This window comes from Manacus candei, unplaced genomic scaffold (genome assembly GCF_025592945.1).
Source record: "Manacus candei isolate 608988 ecotype Guabito, Panama unplaced genomic scaffold, ASM2559294v1 h1tg000013l, whole genome shotgun sequence".
Lineage (NCBI taxonomy): Eukaryota > Metazoa > Chordata > Aves > Passeriformes > Pipridae > Manacus > Manacus candei.
Genome location: NW_026138061.1, coordinates 6,100,475 through 6,125,403, shown reverse-complemented (window position 1 = coordinate 6,125,403; position 24,929 = coordinate 6,100,475). Strand labels below are relative to the sequence as shown.

General features: G+C 46.6%; 1 protein-coding gene and 1 long non-coding RNA gene across 2 annotated transcripts in view; one reads left to right on the top strand and one right to left on the bottom strand.

Moving 5' to 3' along the window:
* The first annotated feature begins 4,208 nt into the window (after window positions 1–4,208).
* CYRIB (CYFIP related Rac1 interactor B) overlaps window positions 4,209–24,929 on the top strand; it is a 97,732-nt gene continuing 77,011 nt past the window's right edge. Inside the window, exon 1 of the mRNA XM_051778537.1 lies at window positions 4,209–4,296. The gene's annotated coding sequence lies outside the window, so the exon portion shown is untranslated. The remainder of the gene's footprint in view (window positions 4,297–24,929) is intronic.
* LOC127467052 (uncharacterized) lies at window positions 7,201–24,792 on the bottom strand. The gene is made up of 3 exons (XR_007902946.1): window positions 23,650–24,792; window positions 9,690–9,747; window positions 7,201–8,395 (listed from the first exon to the last, which is right to left on the bottom strand). It is a non-coding gene; the product is annotated as an uncharacterized LOC127467052 (long non-coding RNA).

The following is a 24,929-nucleotide window of genomic DNA, read 5'->3' as shown; positions in this document are numbered from 1 at the left end:
CCATGCTCCACACTGTTTCATGCCACTCACACCCTAGAGTGTGAACGCTCCTATGCCATGAAACCAGAATATGACAGAGGAGCAAACATCCGTAAGCAAATGAAGTTCAGCTTCAGACCTTAAGTTCTTACAGATAACTTCTCAACTTGAGAGTTTAAAGCTCTTGGGGATGCTTTTAATAGACCCTTTAGCCCTTCTGAAACACAACTGGGGGCTTTTCAAGTGGATACAAAATGCGCACACAATTGTAAGATGTTTTCATCTATACAGCTGCAAGCCAAAATTTTTCTTATCTAATACAAACTAACTATTTCAAGTTGCCTTGAGGATACTTTTAGGGCTGTACATAACATGATTTACAGCTCTGTCATCTGCCGAGGGAGTGCTCAAGTTTCTTTTCGAGATAAGCTAAGTGTTGTTTGTCAACTCGTGCACAAAACCTGCGCGTCTCGGCTGGTTCTGGTCAGCTGCTGTTGGGGTAACAGTAAAAACGATAGTGTGTCACAGCACAGGCTTTGCCTTGTTCCTCTAATTTACAGAACAGATCCTACCGTCTGCATGAGGCGGATGTCTGCTCCAGTCTTTTTATAATAGTGGGGGCAGGGGGGGAACAGTTTGTGACAGCTGTCACATCTGCCAAGCGCGTCAGAGAGGAGGAGAAGCTGATCAGCCGCTTGCTGCAGCACCTGAAGAATGTTTCAAACCAGCTTTAAGCTTACCTGGAACTTCAAGTCCAGTGTTAATGCTGTTCCTACCATTTTGGCCTTGGTTCTTGCAGTGCCTGATCAGAAACATCCCTTCCCCTTGTGCTTGTTGCTTTTTGTTGAAAGGCTGTGTGGGTCTAATCCCTCATGAGGACTTCTTTTCCCCAACGCTTGAAGATGGGTTTGTGCTTCAGTTACTGCCAGAAATTTAGGAATCTGATTTCTCTTTCACAGTCCCATTGTGTAGATAAATCACCCCTGAACAGTCAAACTCAGCTATTCTAGAATGGCTGTTAGAGGTTGTTTTATTGTCTTTATCTTTGTTCACTTAAAAGCAGTAACATTACACTTGATTTTTTGGAAACTAATTAATTTCCCTAGTCTTTTCCCCAGGGAATGCTCCAGGAATAATTTACTTACCACTGCCAGTAAACTTACAACCTTAAGTTTGAAGCTGCTCTTAAACCTAGTTTAATATATTGTTTTCATCTTTCCCTGCTTGCACATCTCTGCTACAATAAGTGTCAACAGTGCCTCTGAGCTGGAGTTCTTAGTGTTTAAATAAAATTCAAAAACTTACATATCTGAAAGGACTAAATGTGCTCCTGAACTTCAGACTGAAGGAAAGACAAGCTGCCTTGAGCTGAACCTGCACAGGGGACGTCAGCAGCTGTTTGGTGGTTAAGCAGGGGTTTGCCATGGTTTTCTGTTGGAGTCTGCAGCCTTCTTTGGTGAGCTGGTGACACCTGTGGCTACACGATGCTTGAGACACCTCATAGGCAAAGCAGGCATTTTTTCAAATTAGTAAAGATTCTATTGCTTGTAATCACCTGTCCATAATGCAGGTTATCCCATCCATGGCTCCAGTCCTACATATCCATCTGCCCTAGCCTTCCCTGCCACTGTAGGTTTTGCATTCAGAGCTGTCACCCTACTTCAGCAACTCTAGGCAGGAAAGCAAGAGCCCCAGGTAGCTGAGCAGTAAGTGAGCTGCAGCCAGCCCTATGTTTTTATTTCAGCTGAGACTTATTATTGTGTGGAAACCCATCCAGGAGCTGGAAAAAAGCCTTGTGGAGCAACTCCATGACCATTGCAGCAGTTCTGACCTCTGTGGATAGAATCATGAGGATGAAAGGCAGATTTGTGATCCAGGATATTCCTGAGTCTCTGCCATCCCTACAGAAACTGGAGCAACCTCTGCAGAAAGAAACAAGAGAACAAATGCTAAACCTGCCTTGATAGGGTGCACAGAGCTGCTGGCCTGCCTGAAAGGGAAGTTTAGCATCTTGGACAGCTGGAGAACAAGAAACACTGAGCTTCGTCTGAAGTGAACTGACACCAACTGATGCTGGAAGACAGGGACTCCTGAGTCTTTTGCAGGGTATAGGAATAAACATCAGCTCTACATGTGCTACAAGGTGGAGGTGGGAGAAGAGCAGGGGATGATGACCATCACAAACCACAACTTGGACACCTTTGAAAGAGTAAAAACAACTCCATCATTGATGTGAAGATCAATCATAAGGAATCAGCAGCTCTTCTTTGAGCACTGCCTATAGTTGGGCCATATATTTCCCTCAGACCTCAAGGTAATGCAGAGACTCAAGTGAAGTGAAGGTCTCTTGTCCAGGAGAAGCAGCAAGATCTTAGCAAACAATAATTGGAGGGGGAGGGCAGCAGGGCAGTGAGACCATCTGGTCAGCATTATACAAGTAGCTGCTGTAGTAGCTGAGCCCTGCGAAGGAGCAGAAGGCACCAGATGTGCCCAAAATCCTGTGAACAGGAGCATTTAACTGTAAGCAGGAGGTGCTGCTGTCCTACCAGAGCAATCCCTGGCAGCAGCCCCATTCAGGACCTAGGTCCACCTTAGATGTGGTTGTGGCACCCCCACCACCTCCTTGGAGAAGGTCTGAAATGGTTATCAGGCTTGGGGACAGATTTTGCACAGGATCGTCCTTTAACTCAGCACCTGTGTTCCCAGCCGGGTCTGTCTGGATGAGATGCTGCTGGGTCCAGCAGAAAAGCTCCTTCTGTTACCCCTTCCCTGCCAGGATGCACAGAAATTTGAGATAAAAAAAAAAATAAAAAAAAAATGGAGTTTGAAAACTCCTCTCTACTTTGAAACCCTTGAGAGCAAGACTTCACTCCTCTCACTTGCCCATGGCACCGTTCTGCCTAAATATTTTTAATGGAAAATGCAGCCCCAGTAGTGTTTATTTAGATGGGTGGCTGCCAGGGGTCATTGCCTCCCTCTCTCTCTAGCAGGTACCTGCTCTGCCCATGATCCATAGCTTTGGCTGCTTGCCCAGTGGACTATTAAAGAAGGCACTGACTGTAGTACTTCTGCATAGAGGTCCTGTTACCTGTGAGAATTCTCAGCACCTCAGTGGGCCTCACTGCTGCCCACATCTCCAACTGCTCTGGGCCAAAGACGGGACTTGTCGCTGTTTTGGCCATTGCAGCAAGACCTGTGCCATGACACGGGGCCTCGGGGGCAGCAGAGTGAGCTGAAGCATCACAGCCCCCTGTCAGCGACTGACAGTAAAGCCAGTCAGCAAAATGCCATTTAGAGAAATTACCTTAAGACGTGTTACCCCCATCTAATCCGTGTCCCTTCCTGAAAGGGATTGATGGTGCAGGAGAACAACAGCATCTGTTGCTGGAAGGAGAGCTTCCTGAGGAGCAGATGGGGCCGCTGCGCCCTGGGGGGACCCTCACTCCTCCTGCGACCAAGATGTCATCAGTTGTCAACAGGATGGAGAAGATGGAGATGGAGAAGAAATGGAGCAAGGTGCCTCAGAGATGTCAAAACTTCTCCGGGCTCTGAGTGTAGCTCTAGAGATTGAAGGAGCTCTTGGGGTTTGAAAGAAAAATTTGGCCTTTGTGAGTTTTTTCTTTAGCTTGGGATGGTCTCACAGGCAACATCTCACTGAAAGTGATTTGGCTGCCAGGCCAGATAACCAGGCCCTGACCACAGCAGGGACCAACACCTGCATTTGGAGTTGCCAATAGCCCTGTCCCCAGGACGGTCACTGAGGTGCCTTCTCTGGGCACAAACCCACAGACCCAGGTACCTCCCGGGCCAGGGTAGCTCCAACGGAGACTGGTGGAGATGGTTGGGTTTGGTGTACACACACTTGGAGTCTGCAAGGTGCTCTGGCATGTGGCTGGATCCTTCCCATGGCAGCAGAGCCTCGCCCGCGCTCTGCTGTGTCGTGTGTGCCCCCAGAGGGCAGGGCCATGTCTGACTCCTCACGAAGGGTCCCTCCTCACCCCCCGGATGGATGCGGGGCCTGAGGGGGAGGGCTCTGACGTGAGTCCCATCCTTTACCCCCGGCCCGGCGGGGTAAACACCCCCGAGTGCCGCTGCCCCGCGGGGGCTGCCCGGGGGGAGCCGCAGCCGCTGCTCCCGGGGCGGTGGGGAGGGAGGCTGGGGGGGATCGGGGCCGGGCGCGGCGAAGGTGCCGGGGCCGCCTCTCCCTCCCCCCGCGCCGCTTCCTTTTATATCGATGCGGCACCGCCGCCCGCAGCCACAACCTGCGGCCGTGACGCCGCCGACAGCCGGAGGGACGAGGCTTCGCCCCGCGCCCAGGTAGGGGCTGCCCGTGCCCCCCGGGCGGGCGGAGCGGGGAGGGAGCGACAGGGAGATGGGGATCGCCCGGGGGAGCCGGGAGGAGCCTGAGCGGAGCCGTGGGGTGGGCACCCGTGGGGAGCCGCGGGGCGGGGAGGACCCGGGGGAGCCCCCGCCCCGCTGTTCCCCGGCCCCGGGCCGGAGGGTGCGGATCGGCGGGGCCAGCGGAGGATGCTCAGAATTCCCGGACAGCGCCTTCCCGCCGCCTCCCACGGGGCCGAGAGGTCTGTGGGGCCGCGGGCAGAGCCGCGGCGGCACAAGGGCGGCCGAAGGGAGCCCTGGCCGGGCTCTGCTTCCCTCGGTGCACCGGGACTGTGAGGCCGCCCGGGTCAGCAGGGGCCGGGGGGAATCTGCTCATGGCTGCGAGGGGGTGACAGGCCAGAGGCGGGAGGGTCCTCTGTGCCACCGGAGTGGCATTAACCCGCACCATCTTCAGCCACTGCCGGGTTGAAGCCGAACAGCAGCACCCTGGGCTGGTTGGCCTCAAGAGGAAACCACGGTTTGGTTCTGTGAACAAGGCGTGCTGCTCATGGCCGTCCGGGCTGGGAGCAGCAGTGACCATCTTTGGCTGGAGGCTTCTTGTGCTGCCGTCTGATGCTCAGACAGGTACCAGGCTGGAAACTTAACAGTCGTCGTCGTTCATGCAAATCTTGTACCCCGAAGTTCAGCCCAGCAGCCAGAAAAGTGCTGGACTGGCTGGTGAGAAGGCGATCACTTCTGCTTCGGGCATCTGGTACTTCCTCGTCTGGGCAGGGATGGTGGTGTGGTTGAGATCATGACTGTGTGTGAAAATTACCCCTCTCTTGAGCAAGCCATAGCATTTCAAACGGGTTAGTGGTGAAACAGAGGAAATAAGAGAGAGTAGCCTCTAAACTGTAAAGATTACCTGGCTGTATGGTTTAGAGCAGATTTACCCTTGTGCCATTTAAAAATGAACTGTTATCCCTAATACACATGACCCCAAAAGTCTTGATGAGTATGTTTATTCAGTGTTTTGTTGGGTGTGCGATTACAAGAGTAGAAAGGCCCTTTTTTCATTCAAACAAAGAAAACCCCACATCTGCACCTCAAACTGAGAAGTGCTTTGAAGAGATGTGGGATTTTGGTGGAAGTGCAACATCCTCTTTGTTTCAGTGCTTGACTGAAATCAAGCCTGGCAATGGCTGCTGCCTGTTCTATGTCAAGGAGGCCAGAACTGACGCTGCAGGGAGAGTGGGGATTGTTCACTCTGAGGGACCCTCCCAGGTGCACACAGGCACTCCAGGTCATTTTGGTGCTTCATGCTGCATGGAAGAGCTGCTCAGTCATCTTGCCTTAGCAAGAGGCAGCACTTCACTGCATGGCTCCTCCTGTGCTCCCGCTCAGCAGGGACTGGGAGCTGGTGCCTATCCAGGCAGTGGGATGCTTTCCAGCTGCTGTTGCAGGCAGCAGTCCCTACCTGCTGCTTTGAGCACTGCTCGGGCCAGAGGCCTTGTCATTCCATTCTCGGACAGTTGCCACCACTTGCTCTCCCAGGATCAGTGATGTGGTTCCCTCCACGGCTTAGCAGGAGGAGCCCCCTTGGCATGAAGGAGTTTCTGAGCAGGTCTGAGGCAGTGCTCTGCAGGGAGACTAGGAAGCACTCAGCATCCAGCAGGAATAGTCATGGACTTTTAAAGACAATTCCAATAAAGTCCAGAGCATCCATTTCTTTGACTGAGATCGATAGTTCAGACTGCCCAGCAAGGAGCACGTGCAATGGATTTTCAATAATCTGCGAGGCACAGCTCAGGCTTGAGGAAAAAATTATTAGGCCTCATTCTGTGCCTCTAAATATGAGCATGCCCAGCAAGAGCAGTGGAGAAGGGAGAAGCTGATGCACTGGAGATAGTTAAAAGCTCAATTCCACCTCTGAGTGTGGGAGGGCACAGCCACTCGCAACTGCTATTTCTTAGTACTCAAAGGTATCAGAGGATAAATTGTGGCTAACAAAAATAAAGACTGGTGTTTGAGATACTTCCTGTGCTTGCTGGTGGAGAACAAGGCAGAGTATTTTGAAAGTAAAAGCATATTTCCTGTGAAAAACTGCTGAAGTGACGTGTGAGATCCTTTCAGAGCTGGAGGCACAGCCACAGTGACTCAGGCCAGCAGTGCTGGCACCTGGAGATGGGGCTGGCTGGCTTGCTGTGAGGCAGAGTGGAGGTCACTGAGCACCAGCATGTCTAAACTTGCAGATAGGGAACAGGCACAGCATCATGTACTCCTCTTGCTGCCCTGGGAACAGGAAGAGAGTCTGTGTCCTCTGCCTGCAGACAGCCTTGAGAGCTTGATTAGAGACTACAGGTTGGTTTGCCAGCAGGTATAAGCAGAACTGCCCTAATTGACTAAGTACATGCTCTAGAGGCTCAGCAGAGACCCAGTGTGGGTCTTCAGGCTGCCCAAGCACAGATGTGATCCCATCGTGGGTGTCAGGACTGTTTCTGTAAGCTGAAGGTCATTCCTGCAGTGCTCTCTCAACCCTGAGTTAGAAAGGCTTGTCTCCGAGTTAGCTCAGTCCAAGACCTCTCCCCATAAACTGCCTGGGTTAGGTTTTCCTTTAGTGCCTACCATGGCTGTGGGCTTGCTTATCAGCTGAATCGCTGCCCCCACACAGACCTGCATGTTTCCACTGGGAGCTGAATCCAGCTCACTGGCTCCCAGGTGCCTTCTCTCCTCTGCAGCAGCTCAGCTCCGAGGGAGGAGGCGGCTGGGAGCAGAGCTCAGCCCTGGCACTCTGCTGGAACCCAGCTGCTGGAGCAGGATTTCAAATCTGCAGCCGGGCTGTATCTCACAGTGGGTAGGAAGCACTTTGCACGGTGTCTGCAGTTACTCAGCTGTTGGAAACCTTTGTTCTGCACTGCTCTGTGTGGAGCTTGATATAGCTCAGATTTTTTTTGGTGCCTGAGTTCTATTACTGTCCTTGCTGGGTATATTTTAAAACTCTTCCACCCAGTGTTTTTTCTTTTTTTTCTTCGTTGTTTTTTGAACACTGTACATATGAATTTATTCCCTTAAGATCTTTCTAAACCAGAGATGCTCAAACTGAGTGTACACGTGACCTTATGGCAATAGGTGGGATAAGTCTAATAGGTAGCTTTGGTTTTCATTCCCAGCAGTTTTTCACAAGGTGAAAGCTACTTTTCTATCATCAAAAATGCAGTTTGTATAAAATGCTGGTTTTGCTCTCTCTTTTGCAACAATGCTGTAAGATCTACTCCAGAGTATCTAGTGGACAAACTCATTATTTCTCAAAGGCTTGCTGTATAGAAAGGGAAAAATACCAAATCTTCTGATGACAGCAGAAAACTAGGCATTTTATCTGAGTTTCACTAAGATATTCTTTGTCTCAGCCAGAAATAGGGCCTCCCCAGCCCCCCACATCTGCCTTGTTCTCAATCTTGAGGTCAAACCTCCTGGCCACAACCCTCTCTAACAAAAAGATATAGACACAAGTTGTAATCTGTGCTATGAAAATCTAATCTGTGACCTAATTTGTTGTGATACCATGAAGAACCTGTCAGTAGCGATCACTGTAACCCGTGGCACGGATGCACTGCCGGCTTTCCAAGAGCGCTCGCTCGCCGTAGCCCCAGAGGGAGCGGTGTCATGCCGAGTGTGCATGTTTGGGCTCCTCCACTGACAAATTTGGGGAATAATATACAGACAACTCTCAGATCACTTTTTTTATCCTCTTAAAATGAAAGTGGTATAGGCAGTCTTCCTATGTGTGGAAGTGAGCCTCCTCTTCTGCAGGCAATCCCTATGGAACAGGCTGGTTTGAAACGTGTGGGAAGGAAAATGAGATGCAATGAAAACTGGACAGTTTTTTCTGTGCACACCATAATAGCTGTTTACCTGTTCATTGCTCATTCCCCATGACCATGGCAGCAACTTGGATGCAACCCACTCACTGGGTGAGTGGTTAGAGGAGTGACTTGTCTTAATAATTTCTTACTAGTGGTAGCTGAGGTTGCATGGGCTGATTCTCAGAGGTCAAAACTGGCTGGCTTCTGGTACAGGCCCTTGAGTCAAGTTTGTTGTCCTTTAAGGAGAAAAACAAAGATCTTCTGTGGTATGTTACTGAAACTTATAGCACCACCAATCTTGCTCTGCAAGGCTAGAGAGGGAAGGAAAGGTTTACAGGTCAGGAATACACAAGTAATAGTCTGAAAAGCTGGGAATTGTATTCCTAAGTCTGTGCACTGCTACATCTGTCAGGGAGAAAACTTAACTGAGGAACTACTGCTCTATGAGAAACAACAGCAGAGCTGGGCTTCCATTTTGATTGTTCTAGAAATAACACTTCCTTTTTAATTTTTTTTAATATTATCTTTAAAGTGCTTTACTTGAAAGTACTAAATTAAAATGTGCAGGGGCATGCAGTCTATTAATAACTGCTAAAATCTGTGTCTGTGTTTAGTGAGACACCTTCAGTCCACTTGGATTTTGAGATTTAGTAACCTAGATCCAGTAAGATGCATGTGCATGGTCTGATGCCTTCCCTGCTCACCCTCATGGGAGCTACCTGTGCTGCTGTTCAGGCATTTGCTCTCAAGGCATTTGAGCCTCTCAGGCATTTGAGCCTCCTCTTTGTTTTCAGTACTTTGTTCCCTAGCATACATTTGGTGTATGTTACCATAGAATACTTGCATTCCCATAGTAATTTTTGTGTTCTTTTTTTGTATTTCAGTTCCTTTTATCCACCCTGGGCACTCAGAGCTCAAGTTTCAATGTGTTATTTGTTGATTTTTGTTCACTCCAGGCTTTTCCCTCCACCCACTCACTTCCTCTCACAAATGTTTCCTCACTTCACCACTTTTTCACACCCGTTTCTAGCACAGGGTTGCCTCCCGCTGCGGGCAGGCTCAGCACTTCATGTACTGTTCACCTTTGCAGGAGATGGGGGGCAGATTCATGTGCCAGAGGAGGAGCAGAGGCAGGAGAAGGTGCTTGCACATGTGGGAGGAAAGGCGCAGGGGCAGGGAGAAGGGGTCTAAGTGCAGGTGTAGTTTGGAGCAGGAGAAGCAAGGGCTTGTAAGCAGGGTTGGGTGTATGGGTGGACAGAGTGAAGGTAGAGAGGGCAGATGGTTTCATTTGTGCTCATGAGCACAGCACATCGTCTGTGTGTGCACAGCTGAGAGATGGCAGGGATGGGGTGTCTGAGGATTGAGGAAGGTGCATCTCCAGACCACAAGGCAGCCGGGCCAGAGGCTCTGCTCCCTCCCTGAGCCCAGCACAGGCAGGCTGCTCTGCCACCAAGACTTGCTCTTGGAGCTTAATAGCTCCAAGTTTGAATGTACAGTTTTGTTCTTATTTTTAACAAAAAGGTTTCTCACCTCCCCTTGGACAGCACCAATTTCTTAACCACACAGAGTACATCTGGCAGCCTACAACCTGTTAAAAAGAGAAAAAAAAAGCCCACCATGAAAATAGCATGTCTGTAGTTTTAAATTAGGCAACAGCTAAAATTAGTAGGAACAGGCATGTCTGTGGCTGTACAAACCAGCAGAGAATTAACATTCATCTGATACTGAGCAAGACAAGTAGAGGTTTGCAGCTCACACTTCCCTCGCCTTGTCCCACTCCTGTCCTTGCAGCTTCGCTTCCCTGAAGGGCTCAGTCAGCAGTTAGCAGAGAGCTGTGCAGATGCCACTAACCTTGTGCCAATACCAATGCTACTTTCAGCACTCTGAAGTGCTAGCAACAGCCAGAGCATTTTTTACCACACTCCTTTAATTTCTTTGCTCAGCTGCTGTGAATGCAGCCTTGGAAGCATCGTGCTAAGGTCACTTGCTGTCAGAGCCCTGGATGTGGCCTGAGTCCCACGCTGGGGACCGGATCCACCCACTGTTTCCTCGGTGAGATAGGAGCCCCCAAGACACTTGTTTCCTCTCCCCAGCTGTGGTTTATTTTCCTCCACTGTAATTGTGTTGCTGTTAACGGGGCTGCAGTAAAAACCAGTCACTGAATTATTCACCTCACTGGAATAACTCTTGGGTGGTTTGGTTCTTTGCAGACTATTTTTCATTTTATGTCCTGCTGTTGTTTTCATTTGCAGCATGACCTATGCAAACAGGTTTATTGGTGCAAGTTAAAATGTGCAATATACTGGGTGGGAAACAGTGGAAATTTGCTGGGAGAAGGGAAAATGATATGAAAAAGGAATCTTGAGATGCTGGGGAAGGGAGTTGCAGGAGGGGTAGTTGAGTTATTTGGCTCTGCTGGTGGAGGTGATACATGGCTGCTCCTATTTGGGGGTGGGGGTGATGTGTTTGAGGGAGGGGAGAACAACAAGAGCCTTCACCTCTCTCCCCCTTTCCCTGGGAACTGCCTTGCTAGGCCCTGTGCCCACTGCCAGAGTTGAACTCCTGGGAGTGAATGTTCTTCCACCCCTAGCATATCCAGAGGAATTGGAGGTCACTTGGAAATCAAAATTAAACAATGCCTTAGTGAAGCTTTGAAAAGTTTACTCAAAGGACTGGCGTTGCTCCAGTGCAGTTAAACTGATGACCTCCCTCCAGTAAAATAGCACAAGAGAGGGCTCTGGTTTGGCTGTCAGCAGCCAGCAGTGGCTGCAGAGCTTCATCCTGGGTGGCAGGGCTGGATTCACACTCCTCACACCATCCTCCCACCAGAGCAGCGAGAGCTGGACTGCGTCAGGCACGTTGCTGCCCAGAAGCCTCTGGTAGGGATTGAACTGGAAGCTTGTGAGGTGTCTGGGCTGTTTCAGGCAAGGGGCAGGGACCACCCCAAAATGGGAATGGACATGTGGTTGTTCTCTGGACGACCACAGCAGCCCACAGAGGACCTGGAGGAAGCTTATTTCCCTGGGTCTCATCTCTTCTGCACTGCCCTATAGAGGGACAACTGGAGCCTGTCTCTGTGGGCCTCATCCAGCAGTGTGCTCCTGGAAGTGGACAGCTGCTGCCATCAGGACAGAGTTACGTGATGGATGATTTATGTTCCCTCCAACTCAGTGTTTCACCAGAGACACAGACACACAGGGTAGTGTCAAGGGGAGTATCTCTGTGGTCTGCAAACTCCAGGGATGATTTGGGTTGTCATGGTGGTGGGTCTGGACCAGTCAACAAAACGCAAAGGGAAAAAATAGGAGCCCTATTCCCAAGACTGTTCTGGCAGTTCCAGAACAGAGCAGGGCAGATGTTCCTGCCTGTGAATCCTAACTCTGGCTGAAGGACTTGCTGAAGACCAAATACAATCTTCTGTGCATTAGTGGGTCTGTCTGGCATCTTGCTTACGTTGAGGCACTAAGAAATATTTACTGTATGTTAGTGTTCTCATGTTAGTGCTCTCTGAGTATCACAGATATCCACTGGCAATGGCCTACAGCAATCCATCAAACGAGAATGAAGAAGGCACTCCCATCTCTATGTAAGGGTTGGAACCAAGTTTCTTTTCCAGGATTACTGCCTTGAAAGGAGATGCTTTTAGGAGTGGCTCAAAGTTGCAAATCTTATACTAGGACTTCTTGTACTCAGAATCCACAGCTGATATATCCTAGTTACTGGCATTACTATAATTGCATTTAGGAGCAAAACTTGCTTTAGATCCACTTGTACCTGTTCCAGGCCTGCTGCCCCATTGTGTGCCTGGACATAACATGATTCACATCATCTCTACAATACATTTATGTATTGAGGTATGAATGTACCCGGGACCTTTAGCTGCTGTTCATACAAAAAAAAAATGGTCTTTTAAAGTTGTTGATGTTCTGTTTGTTCTGTCATCTTTTTCTTAAAAAATGAACTACCTGTTGTGAGAAGCAGTCAGTGGATACACTCAGAACTCTTGTTCTGTGAGAAAATGCCACCTGAGTGGTGACTCTTCCCTCCCTCGTGCCTTTGCACAGGGCTTCCAAGAGATCATGTAGCTGGTACAGGACCAGTAAATTCATCCCCCTGCAGACTCCTGCAGCATGTCAGTCAGTTTGAGGAAGCAAGAGAGGAGAGCAGGGGCCCAGAAGGAGAATACTGTGCTTGAGTGAGCATGTAGAAAAGGACTGATCCTGATAACCCTGTGTGCTTGCTGATCCAACTGGCAGGCCAGAGCACTTTCCAGAGCCCTTGGAGAGGTCCATCTGATTCAAGGCCACCAGAAAGATCGTGGCTTATCAGCACTTTGCCCAATGCTGCACAGAGTTGTTCCTGGGCAGTTGTTTTCATAGAGCTGGATACAGTCATTTGTATACTGCACAGCATTTGGGCTTTTCCTCTTAACTCTGTTGGGCACTCTCGTACGTGTGTCTGCGAGGGAAGTTGTGTTCTCACTCAGCACCAAATTGGTGTAACTTCCCCTGGGCAGCAGCTCCCAGAAATGCAACCCCTTCTGCACCAGCCCTGCTGAGGAAGGGGAAGGGCAGAGGCTGCTCTGCAGGGGGACTTTGGCAAGGAACTTGCCTTGTGTTTTTTCTCTTCCCCTAGTTCCTCATGCACAAAATGATCAGAGTCCTCATGCTCCCCCTGTCATGTGACATTCACCAGCTGGGGTGTCTGCAACAGGGAATGCTCATGTCCACTCAAGAGGAGACACGGGCTTCCTGTGAAATCCCCCTGTGAAGTAATAGCACACACCCCATCCGCATTACTACCCATGTGTCCAGCATACCCCAGCCTCTCATCAGCCCTGCTGCTAGGAGACTTTGAGAGGCAGTCAGAGGTGTCCTTGCTGCTGGGGGAAACCAGAGCCAGCCCCTGCAGGCCCTGCCTGACAGTCCCCTCTGTTGGGAGATGCTCACGTACAGGGGGATGGGAGGCAGATGAGCCACGTTTCTGCCCCCAGTGCCCTGCCTGCAGCCATGGCAGTGACCCCTAGGCCTTGGTCCAAGGGCAGGTGCTGGTAGTTCACACCCAGTTGAGACCCAGCAACTTGCCAAGTGATCCTTCCCCAAAGTTGCTCCATATCTGCCTTACCCTCTTCTGTAGGATAGAGCTCAGACCAACACTCAGGCTTTGCTGGATTTCACTAAGGTTTGACCTACGAGGAACTCATTATCTGTCAGGCAGCTGTGGATGTGTTCTAAATGTTTGTTTAGATCATCTTTCTCATAGTGTGCTGAATAATTTCTGAGCTGGAAGAGCGGCCAGAGCATTGACCTGGGAACAAATTAAGCAACCCTCCCTTGGTGTGTTTTTTGTTTTGTTTTGTTTCCTGCACTGTTGGGCTCCAGTCCTACCATGGATTTCACTGACATCAGTAAAACACTGACAAATCCCCCAGGTGGAACTCAGCAGAATCAGAGCTTTTCGGAGATGGAAGCATATTCAATAGTGCAAAAGACATATTTTCAGAGGTTACTGAAACTCTGTCCCTTATCCCAAAGCCTCCTTTTGCCCTAGACACTATTATTGCAAGTGCAATAGGTGAATTTAGGTTCCAGACCCATGAGAGGATGTACTAGTTAATACAGAAAACTAGAAATTGTCCTTCCTCTCTCTGATGTCACTTTTATCCCTTGAGTGTACAGAGATTAAAAGATAGTTGATGAGCATACTAAACATTCATTGCACATTTCTCTTCCAGTATCCAGCTGACCTCAAATCTAGAATGAAATGAATTTGCATTTGTTTCTAAAAGTGTCTCATTTTGTGAATCAAAATGTCAACACATTTGAAAATGGTCCCACATGAGACATCTGTATCTCTTGGATTTTAAATTGCTGGATCAATGTCTCATTAGTACTAAGGGTGTTTAAAGGACAAATTCTCTGCCTACTGCAGAGAAAATTTACCCCGAGGTATGACATTTCACCTGCCTCTGAGTATAAGATTGTTGAATATAATGGACCAGAATAGCAAGATTTGCACATGCTAGTAACAAAAGCGGATGAGCAGCAGATCCCATTACAGAAAACCTTTCCTCTTTTTTCTCTCTCCTCATTTTTCAGCCATTAAAACTTGCATACTCTTTGTAATTTATACTACTGCGCTATTCAGAAGCCTATGGCAGAATTTGGGCACAGTTTAGTCGTGTACCATATGAGTGGATAAAGAGAGCCCTGAAGAGCTTCCACTCAAAAGGGCATGAGGAAATGAGAGCACCAGGGTACATCCAAGGTCTTTTAGCACAAAGCTCCAGCTTCACCAGTTCCTGCGCTGGACCACAGACCTACGAGCCCCATCACGTGCCCTTCTGGTGGCAGCTCTGCTGAGGGACAGGGCTGTGCCACAGCTTGTCTCTGCCCCTCAGCGTGGCTCTGTCCTGAGGGAGCAGGAGGACAGTTGGCAAGTCTCGACCCCCTCCTCCTCAAATGAAAAACAGAGGCAACTGGGCCGAGCTATCAGCAAAATAAAGCACTGCAAATAATCTGAACCCAGGGGCACAGCGAACCTGAGCCTGTGCTGAGACATGTTTACTCGAGGAGGTGCCAACATAACCTAGGAGAACATACCATAAAATTGCACCATACCGTCCCTCCCTTGCGCTATCACGGAAACCAGATGCCAGGATGGAAAAGCACCAGGGGATGAATAAAAAAAGCTTCAAGTGTCAGAGAGCCCTCCTCAGCCCTACCTTCTGCTGCAGGCCATCTATGCTTCCCAGCATTCCCTGGTCTACTGCCAATTCCCATCAACAGCTGTGGTTTGTGGTTGTAATGCTCAGCATTTGTCCCTCCTTTCTCCTAGCAGACTTGCACCAAAGCTGGATGTGCAGCATGCAGCAGTTTGGGAGTCCCAGGACTGCCAGAACTGTCCTCCAAGCATGAAATCAAATCCTTCTTTACTCTTTTATCCCCAAGGTCTGAGACACTGTAAATGTGGGTTTGTAAGGTTTCTGGGCCCTTCGGATGGAGGTTGTGAAGAAAGGTTATGTAACACAGTGCTTTGCAATACATCATTTTCTTTCTCTGAAAGAATAGGAAAGTGCCAGCAGTAAATCTAAAGCTGGATTGCCAGCCCAGAAGCCTGCTTACTGCATTTTGCAGATGTGTTCTTTACTCCACCATGCTTATTCCAGTTTCTGTTTCTATGTATTGCTGTTGAGACTGCAAGTTTGGGTAGGAGCGGCTCCAAGATGTAAGCAAGTGTCTGTTAGGAATCTCACTCCCTGTTTCAGGAGGCCCCAGAAGTTCATTAGATGTTTAATAGCTTCCAGTCACCGCTGTGCTGGATGGACTTGAACTGGTGACCGAGGGGGAAAGGTTCTCTCACACATTTACTAACCCTGAGGCATCTGTTCCCCAGACATGAATTTGTCTAATTCCCCTAAACCACTGATGATCTGCCCTGAAATGATACTCCCATTCCCTTAGGAAATCCCTTGGGTTGATATCAAGTAGATAGTTATTTTTGGATTCTTTCCCAGAGAGAGTGCACTGTATTGCTCTGAACCCCACACACCAAATAAATATATCGTCCTACTGTAGCAAAAGTCCAAAAAGTTTTATTGAAGGGGAAACAGATTATTAAAAATTAAGAGTAGTTCACTGTATTGGTTTTGAGCCAAGTAAAGCTAGTAGAGCTTTTGTTTTATAACAGAGATAGAAGTGTAGAATATGAGACTGAATTCATTGCAACATTTAATGCAATGTAAAATCAATTAATGAATTGCAAGGGTTAACTCTGCATTAAAGTGAAACAGACGGCTCACAAGAAATGTATTAAGCATTTTTAAAGATCACTAAAAGCAAACAAAAACAAACAAAAAACTCCCTTACTGACTAGTAAATGCCTGTATTCTTTTTCCTGAGAGAGAAAATCATATGACCATATTTTTACTTCTTTTATCCTAAAGCTCTGGATGTACATGTGTATGTGTGTGCTTTTCCTTTAGCACCTTTCAGAATTAAATAAATCCTTTATAAGTTGATAAGTGATTAATTCTAACAAAATTCTCCCAGGGCTGCCTGTGATACCTTGTGGCAGGGATGGACTATAGTGAAGAGAGACCAGGCTTCAACAAATGTTTTCGTAAGAAAGGCCATAAACAAGGAGAGTTCCAAACTGCTACATATTTGGATCACCCCATGTTGTTTATTGCCTACTTAATTACAGTTTCTTAATTTAAAAGTATATTTTCTATTTCTCTGCAATAACAGAAGAATATAGCATTGAAAAGAGAAAACAGAGTCATTGGGCGAATAGCTGTACTTGTGCAGGATGAGGAAAGTTTTAATATGTTCTTCATTGAACAAATTTAAGGCTTACTGCAGAATAAACCTGCAGCCATTCCTTTTCACTGACAGGCATTATGTTGTAATGTCGCCCCATTGCAACCTTTCCCAAAACATCCATTTCTTCTGAAACCTTTGTCCAAGCCTCAGCATGACATGAGGGTTTTTCTGCACCATGGTCTTCTACTGTCAGCCTTATTTCTTGGTAGCCCTTCAGTCTTCCACTGGGGACACATGCCCCCTTTGCCATCTGGCCACATTCAAGTCCTGAGTGCAGCCCCCTCTGCACTAAACCCAAGCTTGTCACACTCAGCTGCAAAACCTTTCAGAAGCTCAGGGGCAGAGTCTGTCATCCGAGCAGCAGCGTATTGTGCCTTAGGACAGGAGTGACCCCATTAAAACCATTTAGAAGCAAGCACACTTACGAATGTCTCGGTGCACTTACTCTGCTCCCTGCTCTCACATGGTTCCCCAGGCCCTCTCACATCCCTGTTTAAGCTGGTCTTCTTTGAGCAAACCACAGAAATGTTATATTCTCTACATCTGCCCTTACCAGCCTTTTAAAGTAAAATTCAATGGATAAACAATTAAGATTAAAATAAGAATGGGAACATAATGGGAGCATGAAGAAGCAGGTACCACTTGCCTTTTCTTGGAAGAGAAGAAAAAATAATTGAAACATAAAAAGTCCTGTGAACAGTGTAACTAATGAATGGTAATTTTCTCCTGATATGGGTTTTGTGTGCCCTACATTTCCCACTGGAGCTTTTTCAATGCAAAATTTCCAGGGTCCTCCGTTTCCATCTCTCCTCTTCCCTGCAATGTTCCCAGTGCCTTTGCTAGCAGCTCCTCCAGTCTCTCTCTTACGTCTTGCCAGCTGGGCAGGAGATGGCATGTGCAGGTTGACTTGGCAGTATACACATGCTGCTGAGTGTCCAGCATCATAAACCAGATTTCCAGAGCAGTGCAGGCTGTATGTCCTGGGACAAGGAGAATGGCTACAGCCTAATACCTCACAAGAGAAGACTATTTTGCTTCTTTCCACTTGTTCACTGCCTGAGATGGGACTCATTTAGATTCAGGAGAATATGACCCTGCATTTAGAAAATCCTGCTGGTTTGTGATGCAATCCTGCAGAGGTGGCGTGATCATGGGGAAAAGCTTCTTGTTCTAGTCTGATCATTAACTTAATAGGCACCTAAGCTCTGACTCCAGGAACCCAGATGTCTCAGATGGGACTGTATCTAGATTGCTATAAACAGGCACAGAATGTTTCCCAGCTCATGCGTGGGGTTTATCAGCTGGACATAAAAAATATTATCTTTTAATCAATTGGGAAAAGTCAGAATAAGTTTAGGCAATTGCAATGTGCAATATCAGCTTTACTCTCTTTTCTTGCTAACTGAATATTAAACAGCTGCACTTGGTGCTCGATTTAGCCCTAAGCGCCATATTCATGCTCAGGAAAAAGGAAGAGAAAGACGTCTGGTGTGCAGTGTTACAGTTGCTCAGCAAAGGAAGTGTTTAAGTGCAGTCTAAACGCTTTGTTTCATGGCAGCTTTCATCTGCACCCAGTCTGTCCCTCACAGATTACAGCACGGGGGAAAGTCCTGGCTTTCCACTTCCTCTGCTAGCAAACTCTTCCTTGCACTTGGACAGTGAGCAGTAAGGGGTTCTATTTCTATCAAGGCTTCTTAAAACAATTGCTCTCAAAGACTTCACTTTGTAACCCAAATACACCTACCATGCGGGTGATGGATGACTGGGAATTTCTCATCCCACAGAAAGAGTAACCACTTCATACGAGGTCACAGGAAAGCCTACAAGAAAATATGTGTACTGATGGGGAAAAGGTTTCTTCAAAGTTTTTTACATTCAGACACTGGGTACACTAATATGATTTTAATGTCTGCTGCTCTTTGGAGCATACTGATGGAATTGCATGAAGGTAGCAGTATAATGGGATACAGCAGATGACTGCATCATAACAGTGTTATTTTAATGAGGTAGATGTAGTTGGTGAGCTAATAACAAAATCATAATTTTTTTTCTGTCATTATTCAGTAGCCTTGTCCTCAATATCACTTAGATGACACACAAAGATAAATTTGATTTATAGTAGTTCAAGTGAATGTTGCAAAACCAGTTCAGGTTTTGATCAACTAAGTTGAATTTTACTTTTCAGATGTGACTAAAAAGCCAGGTCCTTTCAAAGCAAATTAGTGGTGGAAGGGAAGAACAGTGGCAACAGTGACACTGCAGTCCTGTGGGGTGCTGAGCACCCTGAGCTTGTGGTCATGTTACTGGAGGTCAAGGAACACATCCTACTGGATGCAGCCTGAGATGCTTGTTCTTGCTTATGTCTTGCCCAGCAGTACCTAAGACTGTTATTTTGTGAAGTCCTTGTTCACTGAATTTTGAAATCATCCCCCGAGATTGATGGTCTCCAGAGCCCTTCCCTGAGGTGCTTTAGTTAGGTTACCTACTTCCCCAACAGAAGATTGCAACTTCCACTGTGATGTGAAGAGGAAACTAAGTACAGCTCCAGCAAAAGGAACAGCTGAGGCAAAGGGAAATGGTCTCTTCACAATGTCCCTTGGTAACACCTAGAGACAGCCCAAAAATCACTTATGAGCTGAAAGTTATTCTGAGGGCTTCTAATAAGAAATGAATTAAGCACTTTGGAGGGGTAAGGGAGGGGAAACCCCAAAAAACCAAACAGCAACCAATAAACAAAACCCCTTCAATGATTACATCACTACAAAGGATGTGATCAAAGTAAAATACTGGTCTTATGCTCCTGAGGTAGACAGAAATCTTACTGAATCAATGAATATTTGTTTCCATCAGGGCAGCACAATTGTGTTTGGTCAAAAAAACCCAAACCAAATCAAAACAAAAAAATGGGTTCTCTTCCAGAGAGTAATGAGACAGTCTAGCCCTCTTAGATATTGCCTTCCCTGTTCTCTAAAACATTGATTCTGTCCATTAACTGGAATGCTATAATGCTGCTGATTGATCTGAAACATTTTGTGGGGAAGAGAAAAAAAGAAAATTTGTTTATGAGAAAGTTCCAGTTCAAATATATGGTTTATTTCCTCCTGTGGTCCTGGTGGTTTGCTTTGTTAAATAAACTGGCTTGACTGGGGCTAATGGGAGGTCAAGTGAAACTCTGCCACTCTACATCACCCCTGATTCACAGCCTCCTGTGACTTGGTGAAGCCTTTACCTAAAGGCACTGACTGCTACCCAGAGTGAATAAATCCAGTGACATTTAGAAGCTTTGCTGGAGAAAGGTGCCTTTCATATGAGCAAAGGTGATCGTAGCTTTTCCACTTCTGCAGAAGAATGGGTGCATCTTGGATTTTTCCTCTACTTGAGTGCCATAAATTTGGAAGCACAGCCTGTGGCCATGCTCCTAAACTTGGTAGGGCTGGGTTATCTCAATTACTTAGCAGGCCTCTTCTCTTGCCTGTTTGCTACTGGTGTAGGTTCACCACTGCAACTACTCAAAGTACTTGGCAGTGCAATGGTGTCCATGCAGTGAACACTGAAGAAATTCTGTATTTCACAAATTGTTATAAGCAGTTTAAAGATTTTGGTGTCTAATACTGTGTTCTGCTCTGTTCTGTAACAGTCTACTACTCTAATTCATCTATTTTCCAGTAGAGATAAAACATGATTAAAATAGCTGCAGTTCCTCTTTCCATCTTCCCCTGTGCTTACTGGTCTGCAGTCTTCTTACAGTGCAAGCTTAACACCTGACATTTTCTCTTTATTCCTCTTTTTGCTTCCCTGTTTTATACAGGTAAACTGTACTTTTGAGGAAAGGCAGCAAAATGTGAAAACAAAAGAGCTTTATATTGTACAATCCCCATTATTCTTGATCTCAGTCCCACACTGAACTCTCTCGTGTCATTTGACTTAAAGAAGTGTTCATTGATTGAGTGTGTGCTGTATATGTTAGCTGAGGCTCCCCATACGAAGAGGCTGTGCTAATCATTTGTAGGGAGCCACTACATCACCAGATGAGTGATCTTGGAAATAATTTCAGACTTTGTAATGGCAGAAGAAGAGATATGACTGATGTAATTAGTCATGTGAAGTGACTGGGGCACAGCAAGAGGAGATGACAGGCTTTTCACCAGGTCTGTCAGGGTAAAAAGACTGAACTCCTCTGTTTCCCCACTTGCTACCTAAAAATCAAAATGACCTTTTTTGAGGGGGGAGAGGCATTCTGAGATTGCGCTTGTCTGTCTCCATGAAAGTATAAAACATTGTAATTGTTTGGTATTACAGTATCTGGAAGCACTTTAGGGATCCTTGTGAGCATCCAGTGATTTGACCTTGGCTTTTTGTTTTGTCTGCGCTTTTCAAAATTTATGTAGATTGTTCCTGTTTTGTTGCAACTGTTTATATTCCTGAAAAGCGACATTTATATCAGAGGATTTGTACTATCCAAAATGAAAGCCCTAAAGGACTCTGTAGTGTGAATGTGACTGCTTCTGCCTTCTCTCTACTGGCAGGGCTCTTGAGAAGGTGGGAAAATCTGGACGGGGGGGGGCAAAACCTGATGTTAGCTTTATCCAAACTGAAAGGTGCTTTGAACCACAACGGTGTAACAAGGGAGCTCTGCAAAGCTGCCTTTCTTCCATTCTTGATGTTTTCTGTAAGAAATTTCATCTCTTCATTTTTTTAAAAAAGAATAATCTTTGGGAATAGGATGCTTACTTTCTATTTCTATATTCATCTATGTAATGGAAAAGTTGTTGGTGTTCAACCCCCCAAGACAAACAAGGCTGCTGTCAGTGGCCAGAGCACTCTATTGTCCCTGCTGAGTGCACAGGGCAGAGGGTGGCTGTGACTTCCTTTTCCCTTTGGACTCTCTCCCCTGGGCTACCATTAGGCTGAAAAGCAGCCCAAGTATCCAAGTATCCAAACAGCACCTAAGGGCAGGTTCGCTCCTTTGGTTTTATTTACGTATCTGGCCATCCATACATAAAATAAAGTCATCTTTTGTCACTGGCATGTACACACATATAAACAATACATATACATCCAATTGTATATTTGGAGCTTATTAATCTTTTCTTGATGAAAACACTCTGACCTCTCTTCTTTCCGGTCAGCCATACCTGCCTGGCACCAACATTCCTACTAACAACACAATCCTCAGGTATTTAGCAGCATAGGAGCAGTTATATTTTGTTACCAGTCTTTTATTTTATGATACTAGTTGGCAAATACAATCTTTAATTTTGTTGTGGATTTTTTTTTAAATATTTATTGCAGTAATAGCCTGGTAAAATAATTTTGTATTCAGAAGAAGCAATTAAGAAATTAAAAGTGAGGGCAGAACTAATAGAAAATTGCTGGGTTGTTTAGTCATGCAGCATTTTCTACAGTGTTCAATAATTTTTTATGCTTCAATTATTATGTGGGATGTGGATGTCTTAGTGTGCAGCTGCTGTTAAAGCATCAGTGATGCTCAGGGTGTGGGCATTCTTGCACTTTTGCAAGATGTGAGATCCAAATCACAGAATCACGGAATCACAGAACCATTTAGGTTGGAAAAGACCTCTGAGATCATTGAGTCCAACCTATGACCCAACACCACCTTGTCAACTAGACCGCGGCACTAAGTGCCACATCCAGTCTTTTCTTAAAAACCTCCAGGGACAGTGACTCCACCACCTCCCCGGGCAGCCCATTCCAATGCCCAATCACCCCTTCTGGGAAGAACTTTTTCCTAATGTCCAACCTAAACCTCTCCTGGTGCAGCTTAAGACTGTGTCCTCTTATCCTATTGTTAGTTGCCTGGGAGAAAAAAATAAATCAAAGGTAAAATCAAAGGTATCATACAACTTTAGAGAGCCCCAAGGAATAAATATAATTATAAACCTGCTCATGGTTTCAGTAGGAAATTTTTCTTATCTAACCCCACCCTACCAAGCCCCGAGTGGTTTATAATGTTACAAGGAACAAAAATCATCCATCTCTGAGGCTGGTTATGTGGTTTCTTTAGCTCTGTGTAGCAGGACAAAGTTCTGTAACGTGACAGATAAGACCCCGGCTTTCTATTAAGCCCCCATGGTAACAAGTCCAACATTAATTCAGAGCTCGATTCTGCTTCCCTTCAATTCAATTCAGTGGGACCTGAATTGCTTGCTGCCTGGCACGTGGACTTTCAAAGGTCAGTGGGATTCAGAGAAGATGAGGATGTGGTAGTGACCTCCCATAATCTCAGGAAGGAGGGGGCAATGATCTACACCTCAAAATTTGTATCCACTCGTTGCAAAAAATTCTTTCTGTAGCAGAAGTGAAAAGTCACGTCAAGCACTAAGTTCAGCCACTTACACAAATCACACACAAGCAGAACTGGGACTTCTGTCACTCTGCTCAAGGTGCTTCTGTGAAAATCTTCTTTCATTTCTTCTTGGACATCTCTTCTGTTTACTCCAGTCTGTACAAACTTCTCGGAGACTCCAGGGCTTGCCTGAATACTCCCTTTTCCCTGCTTAGGTGAAGGCAGCAGGCAGGTATGTGGTGCACCAGCCTTGGACTTTCTTGCCTGACTGTTCCCCAAGGCCCAAAACTCAAGTGTGGTGATTTCTTTTGAGTTCATCAAGCAGTTTTTGCAGCTGAACTACACTCACAAATGGCTTCCTTTATATCCCAGGATACTCTTTTAGCTAGAACACTTTAAAGTTATTAGTACAGCAAATCTATATACCTTGAATCCTAACAAGTTACAAGAGGAACTAAGTTTATCAGTTTAAGTCAACCTATATGTAAGTATGAAGATAAAAAGAGAAATACATTGACATATAATACAATCTCAGAGACACTTTCAAATCTTTTTCTTTCTCAAAGCGGGTTTGGGGGTACCTGGTATTCATTAATATTTGGTAGTTAACAAACTGCTATCAGGCTTCTGAAAAAAAAGTAGCAGAAGTGGTAAGACTTTGAGGTGGTTGGATTGCCTCTTTCAGATTGAATAATCACATGTGATTATTGCTCTACTGATAATACTTTACTCTTTGAGGCTGCAAGTTTTGTCTTGGCAGTATCTGTGTGCTACTGCCTGGCTGTCCCACTCGGTCTCTGAACTGCTCCCAGTGCAGCCTGACACATTGTGAGCTTCCCTTGGCATCAGAACAACTCACCAGGAAGGTCAGGTGAGACTTCACGGCAAAATTTTGAAAAGCATTGTCTCGATTCCAGGTTACTTTAAGAACAAACAAACAAACAATAAGAATTTTTTCTTTCTCAGTATGTCTATGTGTAGTTTTACTAAAACAGCAAGTCCCACAACAAGGTATTTGTGCCATCCCTCTGCTTTGGCAATTTACCCATGGCAGAAGTAGAAGCAGTTCAGGGTCTGCATTGTCCCAGTGTAAAGACAACAAAATCCGGGTTGTGATATGGGCAAAGAAAAGGTGAAACCTTCATAAACGGGATGCATACACAGAGAGGAAAACATTTAAGTCCATGAAATGTCCTTAATATGTTTTTGTGTTTAGAGTAATTTAGAATCATGTACGTTGAAAAAGACCTTTCAGATCACTGAGCCCACCTGTAAACTCACTGCCAAATCCACCACTAAACCATGACCCTCAGTGCCACATCTACTCATCTGTTAAACACCTCCAGGCGTGGTGACTCCACCACTTCCCTGGGCAGCTTGTTCCAGTGCTTGGCAACGCCTTCTGTGAAGAATTTTTCCCTAAATCCAATCTAAACCTCCCTTGGTGTAACTTGAGGCCATTTCCTCTCATCCTGACACTTGTCCTTTCAGGGAGTTGTAGAGAGTGATAAGGTCTCCCCTGAGCCTCCTCTTCTCCAGGCAGAACACCCCCATAACCCCATGTGGTTTTTAACCCATTTTTGTGCATTTTAGCGTTTTCGGGGAGATGGGGATGGAGAGCAGTGCAGGACGAGCCGTGAGGGCGGTGGGACAGGGCTGTGGCAGCGCTTACCGAAAGACGGAACTTTCGGGTTTTTTTTTCTTTTTTTTTTCTTTTTACTTTGATCTCACAACACGATCCACCTGGGCAGACATTCATGCACGGCTTCCAGCCCCGCTTTTCGCAGAGGAGGAGCACCTCACCTCCCTTCCCAACCTGGCTTTGCCAACTACAAACATTTAAAGTCCCTTAAAAAAACGAACAAACAAAAAAAACCAGCGAACCCTCACAACCGGCTCAAGCAACGATCGCTCATGTTTAATTGAGTGGCGTTAATCACGGGGGCTGCGGGAAGATGGCGGCCCCTTTAAGGGGGCTGCCCCGCTCTCCGCCTCGCCCGCCCGCCCGCCTCTCTTTGGCTCCCCCGGCCCTGCCCGAGACACTGGGAGTCGAAGCAGGCGCACGCGCATTGCGCCGGCCGGCCCGGCGCGCCTGCGCACTCACCTGCTGCTGGCCGCCCCCCGCCCCCCCGGTACATC